The sequence below is a fragment of the Toxorhynchites rutilus genome, chromosome 1 (genome assembly GCF_029784135.1).
Source record: "Toxorhynchites rutilus septentrionalis strain SRP chromosome 1, ASM2978413v1, whole genome shotgun sequence".
Classification (NCBI taxonomy): Eukaryota; Metazoa; Arthropoda; class Insecta; order Diptera; family Culicidae; genus Toxorhynchites; species Toxorhynchites rutilus.
The window spans coordinates 196,178,323-196,190,604 of record NC_073744.1 but is presented as its reverse complement, the minus strand read 5'-3'; positions in this window follow the sequence as shown (position 1 = coordinate 196,190,604).

The window sequence follows — 12,282 nt, the reverse complement described above, 5'->3', positions numbered from 1 at the left end:
GTTGCCACTCGCGACAGCTTTCACAGTTGGAAAATTTCTTCCTATCCAGCTTTGTGACATGTTGTACAGTAAATTACATTCAATGCGACGTGCCGAAGCGCCACTCAGTGTCGCATTGGAGGCGATTTTAACCTGTAATTGAACATTTGCGATGACAGTGGTACAGTGTCGACTTTCAATGTGGGGTCATAATTTGGATCGCAAAAATGTCCAACTAAATAAGTCGCATTACATGTCCGTCCAATTAGCTAAATGTCGAACTAATTGTAAATTACTGTACTTTCAATCTGGAAACAATTTAAGAATTAATGAAAATTGTATAATCAGGAAAGTCCCCAACTATCAATAAGCTCAGAACAACTGACAAATTCACATACTCATCATATCCTGGCAAACAAATTATGAAAAAATCAATTTGTGTTTTATTATTATTTTGGATAATGTTTTAGAAAGCATTGAACTGTATTTCCTAAACTCTTTCTTGGAAGGTTTAATGGCCCTGAAAAGCGCCTTGCTTTATGGAATGGTTCCAATTTAGAAAACTTAGTACTCGTGGTTTTGAAAAAAGCCATTTCGAACGCCCTCGATGCCGCCTTGTTCTGGATTTGCCACCAAAGCAGTTTGTATAAAGATCAAACTTTTTTCTTCTGCTACCAGCTGCCGTTTTGCGATTGCGTTTGCCACTCGCCACTCGTTGCAACTGCCTGTTGTTGTCATGATGTCCACCGAACCGAATGTGTTCTGTTCCGAATGCGGGTTTTCTTATCGCCGCGAGCAGCTTTGCTAGCTTACTCGATCACTTCGGCGGCCGAAACTATATAACTCCAGATCAACACGGTTCGAGCGGGATTTTGCCTTTCCCTTCACTTTTCCTCCTTTACCATGTCCAGACATGGCTGCTTGGGTTGGTTTGTTGATGTGTTGTGATGCGAACCGATGTGGTGTACGGTTTGAATGAGAATGATCGTTACGGCAGCGGAGCGGGGATTTTTAAGCTGACTGGCTGACTCGAGAATTACGAATTACGCATGTGTGAGACTGCGACCAATGTTTCGTTCATTTTTTTTTTCCTTTCCAATCGTGCTTCATTCTATTTCGCTGCTGCTCTGGTTGCCCGTTTTGGTCGGTACGATTTGAGGAGCACAAAATGGACCAATCAAAAATGGGTACATAGTGCATTTTGACAATGCTTGATATTTCACAATTATTCAATTATTTATCTCAAGAAAAATGAAATGTTATTCGTTATGATAGATGCGTAGATATATTTCCTATCAATTGATGCAAAAACCTTTGCGATCTATTGAGAAATGCTCGAGTTATAAGCGTTCCAAATCTTGCATTTTTTCCTACTTATTCAGTGCCTAGATTTCCATTTCACCCCCTATATCTTCCGGATAGACGTAGTCCTACGTCAAAAACAGACTGTAGACTGTTCAAGAGCGCTTCTAATGCATCCAAAGATTAATACGTTGAGCTGGTTTCATCGCACCGACATTGGGCTTTTTGTTTAGAGAGTGTCAACTGGAAGCGACAGCAACAAAATTGGAAAATGATTTTTATAAAAGTCCCCTATTGATCCGCAGGGACCAACGTGAGTCAGACGAAAAGTTCAACTTTGGTCCCCTAGCTCGGTCAGGGCTTAATGTTTTAAATAAGTCGGAAGAACTAGTGTATACTCGACAGGAAGAGGCAGGGTTGTTTGATGAAGTATCGTAAATGAAGCGCTGTGCGGTCTTACGGAAGTTGGTCGGAACCTGAACTATGGTCGATGAATATATGTATATCGGCGTGATCGTGGCTGTGGTGGTCGTCTGTCTCTCTATTTTGGCCATTCGACTAAAAGTTTTCGGGTGCAGCTGGGGAATGCTGGGAAGGTTGGTGGTCTTCGCGACAATGTTTATCTCCAGCCGATCCATCCTCCAGTGATCTTTTGGCATAATGGTCTGATCGCAGGTTCGGCATAAAGACCACATCACCTTCCCAACTCCGGCAAACACTTCGTACTATATATCTCCCCGTTCACCATATGACTCGGAAGAAGAGCGGCTTGGACATTCCCTTCACGTCTGTCAGAGAAGGATCTTCTTCGAGAACTTGATGTGAATGATATTATATTCGACGTCATCGCTTACCTGGGGAACGTAAAGTACCCGGTCCCCTGCCATTCGTTGAATTCTAGCATCAAGTACGTCTCGTTTTTCATTATGAGTACGAAAAGATGTTTTTCACTTCTTTCGCCGGAAAGAAGTTTTCCACCAGCACCTGAAGCTACTCCTTCTGGGTGATTGCCTTCTGCTCAGATTCTTTTTATGCGGAAGCGTCAGACGAGACCTGGCCGGTTTCGTCTGACGCTTCCGCATAAAAATGTCCATTTTGGCCAGATTTTTCTTCACCGTGTGGCCTTTTGCTTCGATCTCCCGGCTTAAGGAGCGGCAAAGAGATGATATTGGAAATACCAGATCGGCTATATCTGCCTCAGGATGTCCAACTCTTTCGCTGTGGGGTGGAGCTTGCAGTATGGAAAAATCATCAAGTTGCTTGACAGAGCTGCTGCAGCGAATCAACAGCTTGAATTATTTTTGTTGTTGACTTAATAAACGTAAGATTTAAAGAAAAATTATCTTTCATCGCCATCCGAAAGATTTTCGAAAGTCCATTTTTTTGAATGCATTCGTTAACACTAAAATCAATGAACAATGAATTGGAATTTTCGAGCATCGGTAATTTGAAGAAAATTGTAGAATTTTAATCGTGCTTGCCAGGCGTAAATGCTCAGATTGAGCGAGTGATTTTCGGACGTAAACAAAATCTAAACCACCGAAAAATCACAACTGAGTGCCGATACTCAGAAAGAAATAATACTGATCAGTTTAGACTCGCTAAACTATGGTTTATGTTCACATAACGTATACACATAACGTTTTGTTTTTTGTGTCCCGCGTTAGACGTCTAACCATCTGGTCACTTTATACTAAACGAATCCGAAATTCTCTAAGATTTGTTTTATATGCTATACATTAGAATCCCCTGGTTTGTAAATGGTTAAAATTCATGAAAACTTTAAGTGTTTCCATTTTCTCATTCATTTGTTCTGTCCATTTGTGTGCTTTCCCGAACAGAGCTGTCAATAACGAGCAACTTATCGATGACCAACGAAGGAGTAATTTAAGGATTTAAGTAAGTAGGATTTAAAGTCTCCGTGAACACAGGAAAAGTAGAAGAATGAAGGGAAATACTTGCCTAGAGTATAAACAGTGGATCTCGCTGAGGCAAACTTTCATTCGGCGTCGGACTGTTGAGCAATCCAGTTCACTTTGCTTTCGCCACGGCTTACAGAGACAAGGCTAGCTACTTCGGATCAGTCATTTTTAGTGACGTCATCTGAGTCGTTGAAGTAAACAATGTGTTCTTATTTTTTATTTTTTGTGCTTTGTAAGTTTGTGCGTTGATAATATAGTTGATTATATTTAACACCATGAATAATTTGATAAAACATTTATCCACAAAGAACATAATTCTCGGTTTTTCGGAAAGCGAAAGAATCTCTTTTTTGGCCCGATAATGTCATTTTCATAATTTATACACCCGCTCACAGCGCATTGAACCATTTTCGATTTTTCATTTCAGGAACATTTACGCGTAAGTCGGAAAACAAAATACAACTGGCGACTGTTTACACTGACAATTCGGATGACGTCATCAAAAAAAATGTTTACTCGCTAAAGAACTAGCCTTGTCTCTGTAAGCCGTGGCTTTCGCTGCGCTTCGATCTAAAGGCGCGTCCACATTATGCCGATTAATGCCGATCGGCCTGTACCAGGCGGCATATTCGGTTCGTTAGGTAATGTGGACGCCCCATCGGGTTCACGAAGCCGAAATCCCATCGGATGCACGAAGCCATCACGAACACACGAAACACAATGTCATCAACGCTAATTTACTTCATTTCGTTTTGGTTCGACTTTCTCGAACCGGACCCACTTGTTTCGGGTTGGCTTCGGTTTGATTCGAGTCGGTTTTCGGCACGTCGGCAAGCCCGGGCGGTACGTCCACAGTTAGTCGGCTTTACCGGGCCGCCAAGGCCGATTGGCGTAATGTGGACGCGTCTTAAGATTGGACCCCACCAGTGGTAATCCAACTTGGATATCGTCGTGTGGTTTTTTAAGTTCGTTTTTCGCGTTATTCGTATCGTGTGTTTTTCTTTCCGCGTTATAAATTGGACGCTTCGCTTAGTGTGTGATGGGCAAGAAGAAGAGGAAGGCTGGTTCGAGCCCTGCAAAACACGAAGCGTCATCCAATGATGCACGCGGTGTTGGTGCAGTGAAAAGTGCTCGCACTGAACCGAGCCTTCGCGAGTGTGACACCGCATCGAACAACAGCGAAGTAGGCGACTACGACGCGTCGGACGAAAATGTAAGCGCCGTTATGGCGGGTTTACATTAGGGAGATCTATAGCTATAGATGGATTTATTCACGTTAAAAATATGTGTAAACGGGTGAGAATAAATATGATACACTTATTCGAGGTATATATAACTTGAATAAATTCAGCATATGTAAACGCTTGTGAATTTCTCCCTGGTGAGAAATCACTAAAGTTGGATGCAGTTCTACTTCAGGTGAATAAATTCACCGAAAATATGAATATATTCATTATAGAAATTCACGCTAGTGTAAACGGTTGATGCGATTTCTATAAATCTCATCATATTTCTTCACATGAATATATTGCTAGTCTAAACCCACCCTTACCCAGGCAGCAACCAAAATCAAGCTCCCCCCGCTGGTAGTGAAGGCGGTCGCTCTTGAAAAACTCATCAGCGAATTCGCATCGATGGGTGTTACAGCAGAGTACAAACTGTGTGGCATAATTCAGTCTTTTTCCAAGCAGTTAACATTGTTTGTTTTCCGTCATCATAAGGGCTTCGTTGGTGCTTTTGAGAATGCATCAATGCATTAAACTGACGTTATGCCGAAGCAGGCGTTAAGGTTGTGCGCCAAAAAAATATTTGGGGAAAACCAAGCATCTTGAATGTCTTACTGGAATGTTATAAGTTATTTGGGTTCGCGTGCCAGTCGCAAATCTGCCTTCAACTAGGATTGCATTTGCGCTAATATTGATCATAATGAAGCAATACTACTGTTTTCGAGGTTGTTGATAATAACAAAAGAGTTTATTTCGCTTGTTTAATCACCCAGAAAGTAAATGTCGTTCTGGAATTTTGTATGTGATTAGGTTTCGCTTACCAGTAGCAAAACTTCCTCCACTAAGGGTGACAGTTGCGCTTCTCTCGAGCATGAGAAAGTAATTCGAGGCCAGTAATATTAACAGAAGCGTTTCTTTTGAGAATAGCGCAAGATGATGAGCAGTGTTTCTATTCCTAGTAGTTTCAAGCCACCAATGTAATGGTTTGTATGCATGCTATGGCGAACGCTTGTTTTGCGCTTGGTTTACGTTATACGAACGATGCCTAGAGGTGCGATTCCACTGAGGCAATCCTAAATAACATGTAGCATAATATTTGATACTCGCAAGTGTTGTCATTGTTGTTGTTTCCATGCGGTGCCAAGGATTGATGTAGTTAGGAGATATGGAGTAATGGTGCTGGTTGAACAAGTATATAATCGACGGTAGCCGAGTCTATGTCTATTGCGAAAAAGGCCACCGGAATAGCGTTCGAGGTAAATTTGCAATACATTGACATGAAATAAATTGCGACATACGTTGTTTTGCGAGGGCAAGAATGAATCATCAGTCAATTATCGTCAACTAATTCTACAATTAAAAAACCATTTCAGAGATTATTCTACTAAGCAGTTGTTTCTAGAATTTCACAGCATTATAGAATAATATCCGAAGGTATAAACAAGCGACTTATAAAAATAACAGCTTAATTTTACATCAACAATGCGGTCGTATCATGGACACAACCTCCTATAATTTTTCTGCTACGGCAGCAGTGCTGCCAACTGCCGCCTCTGTTTAAATGGCTAAAATTCATAAAAAAATAACAGTCGTATCTGGTGTCGTTTTGTCTTTTATCTCGGGATAGGTGGGAAAGGAAAATTAATCGGATCAGTCTCATACCAAGCCATATTGGCAAAAATAGCGAATTTTCATTATGTTGCTCCAAAAACATACGAGTTCATTTATTTTGTTCGTGGGTAAGTGGGTCCGAAAATTATTCGTCTGGATGCATAATTTCGGGTGAAAGCCCAGTTTGGAACCTAGCAAGCACGAAAAAAGACAAACGGTGGTCAAACCGGGAAGCAGAATAATCAATCTATGTTTCTTACTCAAAATTCAAAAACAGAAAACACGATAATAAAAGTATCAAAGGTAAAAATGTAACAAAAAGTAATTCGTATGGTTATTCGTATTATTTACATGGCATTTGGTTGTGTTTCTCTTTTCACCTATGACTGTTTGTGGTCTTTGTAGTATAGAGTTGACCAAATTAACAATGACTGAGGAAAATGGATGGACTATTGGGCAATTTTTGTATCAAAGCTTGTTTCAATTCATTTTTGTTGATTGATCATCTTTTTTCTAAATGGATCATCCAGTATCTTTCCCAGATGTTCTATCCGGTTATATCTGAACTCTGAGGGGAAGTTTTGAGTGGTTCGGGACATTGTGAAGAAACTGTGATGGTTCGTAGAGAAACCGTGACGATTTGTAAAAAAAAACCGTGATGTAACCCCCATCATGCTTCATTGTTGGCATAAGGTTCTGCGGATGAATTTCTGTACTCTTACCTAGAACTCAAAAGGTAAAATCATGCGCTTCTTACTTAGGTCGTTCTAATCGAAGTATTAAATTCCAGAGCGATCAAATGAAAATGTCCACGCCAACCCTGAATATTCCGTATTGATCAATAAACGGATTGAGCTGCTTGAGAGTGCTTCATATAGTTTACTAATATTATTTTTCTTCATTGAAATGCATATTCTGAAAATATTAGGCTGTCAAAAAAGTCCTGCGGTATTTCCGCGAGGTATCGTTGTAAGCGCGTAGTTCTAGTTGTATTCATTGTATCGAGTCATACTATAGCTTGTTGGAAAGGTATTTGTAGCTATAATGTAGTCCTTGACAGTGTTTTGTTTGGTTAAGTCGTTCGTGAGTTATAGTGTCGCAAATATGGAGCAAAATAAAGAGAAAATCCGACATATTTTACAGTACTACTATGACAAAGGCAAAAATGCATCTCAAGCTACCAATTAAATTTGTGCAGTTTATGGACCCGATACAGTTTCCATTTACACCGTACAACGATGGTTTCAACGTTTTCGTTCTGGTGTAGAGGTCGTCGAAGATGCGCCACGCTCCGGAAGGCCTGTCGTCGAAAATTGCGACAAAATCGCTGAATTAGCCGAGAAAGACCGGCATAGTAGCAGCCGTAGCATCGGCCAAGAGCTGGGGATAAGTCATCAAACCGTTATTAACCATTTGAAGCAGCTTGGATTCACAAAGAAGCTCGATGTATGGGTGCCACACACGTTGACGCAAAAAACATCTTTGACCGTATCGAGGCATGTGAATCGCTGCTGAATCGCAACAAAATCGACCCGTTTCTGAAGCGGATGGTGACTGGCGATGAAAAGTGGGTCACTTACGACAACGTGAAGCGGCTCAGACGGTGGCCAAGCCCTCATTAACGGCCAGGAAGGTTCTGCTGTGTGTTTGGTGGGATAGTCAAGGAATAATCTATTATGAGCTGCTTCCCTATGGCCAAACGCTCAATTCGGACCTGTACTGCCAACAACTGGACCGCTTGAAGGTAGCACTCATGAAGAAGAGGCCATCTTTGATAAACAGAGGCCGCATTGTCTTCCATCAAGACAACGCCAGGCCACACACTTCTCTGGTGACGCGCCAGAAGCTCCGGGAGCTCGGATGGGAGGTTCTTTTGCATCCGCCGTATAGTCCGGACCTTGCACCAAGTGACTACCACCTGTTTTTGTCCATGGCGAACGAGCTAGGTAGTCAGAAGTTAGCCACAAAAGAGGCCATTGAAAGTTGGCTATCCGAGTTTTTTGCCAATAAGGAAGCGAGCTTCTATAACTGGGGTATTATGAAGTTGGCATCTCGTTGGGAATAAGTCATCGAACAAAACGGCGCATATTTGACTCAAAACAGATGATTGTAACTAATTTTATGAACAAATGACCACTCCTTCTATAGAGTCACTCTCCCATCGATGACAGGCATTGAAGTTGTCGCTTGCCAGACACAAATCAATGGCAAAGACCTCTGCATTGCCTCGATATATATTCCTCCAAGAACTATGGTTGGCCGCCACCAGTTTTTTGATATCATCGAGGCACTGCCGGAGCCGCGGCTAATCTTAGGTGACCTCAACTCCCATGGAACAGCATGGGGTTCACTCTACGATGACAACCGTGCCACTTTGATTTATGATCTGTGCGACAACTTCAAATTGACAGTTTTGAATACTGGGGAAGCAACTAGAATAGCCAACCCTCCTGCACGGGCAAGTATGCTAGACATATCACTTTGCTCTTCTTCGTTATCCCTGGATTGCATGTAATCCAAGATCCCCACGGTAGTGACCACCTGCCAATAATTTTATCGATCGCCAATGAATCAGGTTCTCGTGAGTCAGTCGATATTGCGTATGACCTCACGAAAAATATTGACTGGAGAAAATTTGCAGAAATAATATCTGAAGCAATTGTTTCAATGCATGAACTTCCTCCACTCGAAGAGTATAATTTTATATCGAGTTCGATTTACGAAGGCGCACTTCAAGCTCAAAAGAAACGTGTACCTGCCACCACTTTCCGACGTCGTCCTCCATCACTTTGGTGGGACAAGGAGTGTTCAAAGGTCTACCTTGAAAAATCATCCGCTTTCAAAAAATTCCGGAAAACTGGATTAGTGGAATGGTTTCAAAAGCACCAAGATCTAGAAGCCAAACTAAAAGGTCTGATTAAAGCAAAAAAGCGTGGATATTGGCGAAAGTTCGTCAATGGTTTGTCAAGGGAGACAGCTATGAGCACTCTTTGGAATACGGCTAGGAGAATGCGTGGCTGGAACCATACAAATGAAAGTGAGGAATACTCTGACCGTTGGATTTTCAAATTTGCAAGAAAGGTTTGTCCCGATTCCGTTCCTGCACAAAGCGTCGTACGCGACATTCCACTCCAATGCGACTATGAGAATTTTTCGATGGTGGAATTCTCAATTGCCCTTCTCTCATGTAACAATTCAGCTCCGGGGTCGGACAAGATTAAATTCAACTTGTTGAAGAATCTTCTCGACTTGGCAAAACAGCGTTTGCTGAACTTGTTCAACAAGTTTCTGGAGCTGAATATTGTCCCGCATGACTGGAGACAAGTGAGAGTGATAGCCATACGGAAACCCAACAAGCCGGCTTGCGATCACAACTCGTATAGGCCGATTGCAATGTTATCCTGTATTCGTAAATTGTTAGAGAAAATGATTCTACTTCGTTTGGACAAGTGGGTCGAAACGAACAATTTGCTGTCAAATACGCAGTTTGGCTTCCGCCGAGGTAGAGGGACAAATGATTGTCTCGCGCTGCTATCTTCTGAAATCCAAATCGCATTTTCTCGCAAAGAACAAATGGCTTCCGTTTTTCTCGATATCAAAGGGGCATTTGATTCAGTTTCCATGGAAATTCTCTCAGAGAAGCTTCATAATCGTGGACTTTCACCAATTCTCAACAATTTCCTGTACAATTTACTGTCAGAAAAGCACATGATTTTCTCTCATGGCAGCTCGAAATCTTCTCGTTACAGTTTTATGGGCCTACCACAAGGCTCCTGCCTAAGCCCCCTCTTGTACAGTTTTTACGTCAATGATATGGATGATTGTCTAACTAGAGACTGCACGCTGAGACAACTTGCAGACGATGGAGTTATTTCCATCACGGGTACTAATCCCGTCGCTCTGCAAAAGTCGTTGCAAGATACCCTGAACAATCTGTTCACGTGGGCTCTCAAGCTGGGTATCGAATTCTCTACGGAGAAAACCGAAATGGTCGTTTTTTCTAGGAAGCACGAACCCGCCCAATTCCAGCTTCACCTATCCGGCAAAACGATCCAACACTCGATGTTTTTCAAATACCTTGGAGTATATTTTGACTCTAAATGTACCTGGGGAATACACATTGCGTATTTGAAACAGAAATGCCAGCAAAGAATCAATTTTCTCCAAACAATTACCGGAACATGGTGGGGTGCTCATCCAGGAGACCTCATTCAGTTGTACAAAACAACGATATTATCAGTGTTAGGATATGGCAGTTTTTGCTTCCGATCAGCTGCCAGGATTCATATTCTCAAGCTGGAGAGGATACAATATCGTTGCCTGCGTATAGCCATGGGGTGTTTGCATTCGACACATACGATGAGTCTCGAAGTTTTGGCAGGAGTACCCCCGCTTACTCTTCGGTTCACAGAATTATCCTACAGATTTCTCATCCGTTGCAAGATCATGAATCCATTGGTGATTGATAACTTCGAAAATCTACTCCAGCTGACTCCTCAGTCAAGTTTTATGTCTTTATACCATGAGTACCTTACCCACGACGTGCACCCTTCACCAGGCATCTCCAACCAAGTTTGCTTCCCATACTTCTGCAATTCCTCTGTCATTTTTGATCTGTCCATGCGACAAAAAATCCATGGAATCCCAGATCACCTACGCTCCGATTCTATTCCGCCGATATTTTCGGCAGAATAAGGGAAAGTTAGATCTGATAAAATGTTCTTTACTGACGGTTCATTCATAAACGGGTCCACTGGCTTCGGCATCTTCAATGAAAATTCCAGTGCCTCTTTCAAACTCAAAGATCCTTGTTCCGTGTATGTTGCTGAACTGGGTGCGATATACTACGCACTGGGGATCATTGAAACATTGCCCATCGACCATTATTTTATTTTTTCAGACAGTCTCAGCTCATTAGAGGCAATCCGCTCAATGAAGGTTGATAAACGCTCATCTTATTTCCTAACAAGAATAAGACAACTATTGAGTGTTTTGGTCTAAAAATTATTCAAGATTACCTTAGCATGGGTTCCCTCTCATTGCTCGATTCCGGGGAATGAGAAAGCGGACTCGCTAGCTAAGGTGGGCGCTTCAGAAGGCACACTTTTTGAAAGGCAAATTGCCTATAATGATTTTTTTCACATTCCTCGTCTGGACACACTCGTTAGTTGGCAGCGCATGTGGAGTAGAGATGAGTTCGATCGTTGGTTACACACGATTATCCCTAAGGTCTCGACGAGGGCATGGTTCAAGGGATTGAATGTAGGTCGTGATTTCATTCGCGTGATATCTCGGCTTATGTCCAATCACTACAACCTAAACGCGCATCTCTATCGCATTGGGCTCGCAGCAAACAATCTTTGTGATTGTGGCGATGGCTACCACGACATCGAGCATGTTGTCTGGTCGTGTATCCGGTTCCATGCTGCTCGCTCTCAGCTCTCTAGAGCACTGAGAGCACAAGGCAGACAATCGGATATCCCCATCCGGGATATCTTAGGTAGCCGTGATCCTGATCTTCTGCTTCATCTATACCTGTTCCTCAGGAACGCCGATGTCAACGTTTAATGATGTTTCCTTCGTTGTGTCCCCGTTTCATATCCCTCCTATCCGATCGATAAACTTTTACTTAGTCGCGGCAATACATACACACACTCTTTACAGATGCACGGGCCGAAGGTTGTGCAGTCCACTGATCATTCAACAAGAGCCAAAGGTTGTACCGCTCATGACAACTCTACACGAACTGATGATTGCGCCGGCTAGTGACCATTCTATCCTGGATTCCTCGAGTCGAGAAAGACGCACCACGCTAGATATGGGGTACAGACTAGGGGGCGTTGCTGATTAATGGTCAGCTGCATCCCAATAGGAAGCATCCCGTGTCGGGCACACGTACAGAGCATTGGAGACAGCAACATCCCAATTACGAAAACACTTGTAATACTAACCTCGAGCCAACCGCGAGTAATCGGTTACATATTACTAACATAGATAATAAGAAAAATTGTATTGAACTCCCGGCCCCGTGAGGCTAACGCCATATGAGCCTTTTTAAAAATATATATTTTGGAAAAAAAAAATGAAAATTCAAAAAAAATACCGCAGGACTTTTTTGACAGCCTAATATCTCACGCAAACTGGTGAACGACCGAGTTATTTCCTATGATCCTATGACTTCTATAGATAGGGGTTATGCTTAAATGTTCATAGCACAAAACTAGAAAAATTAAACGATTTCA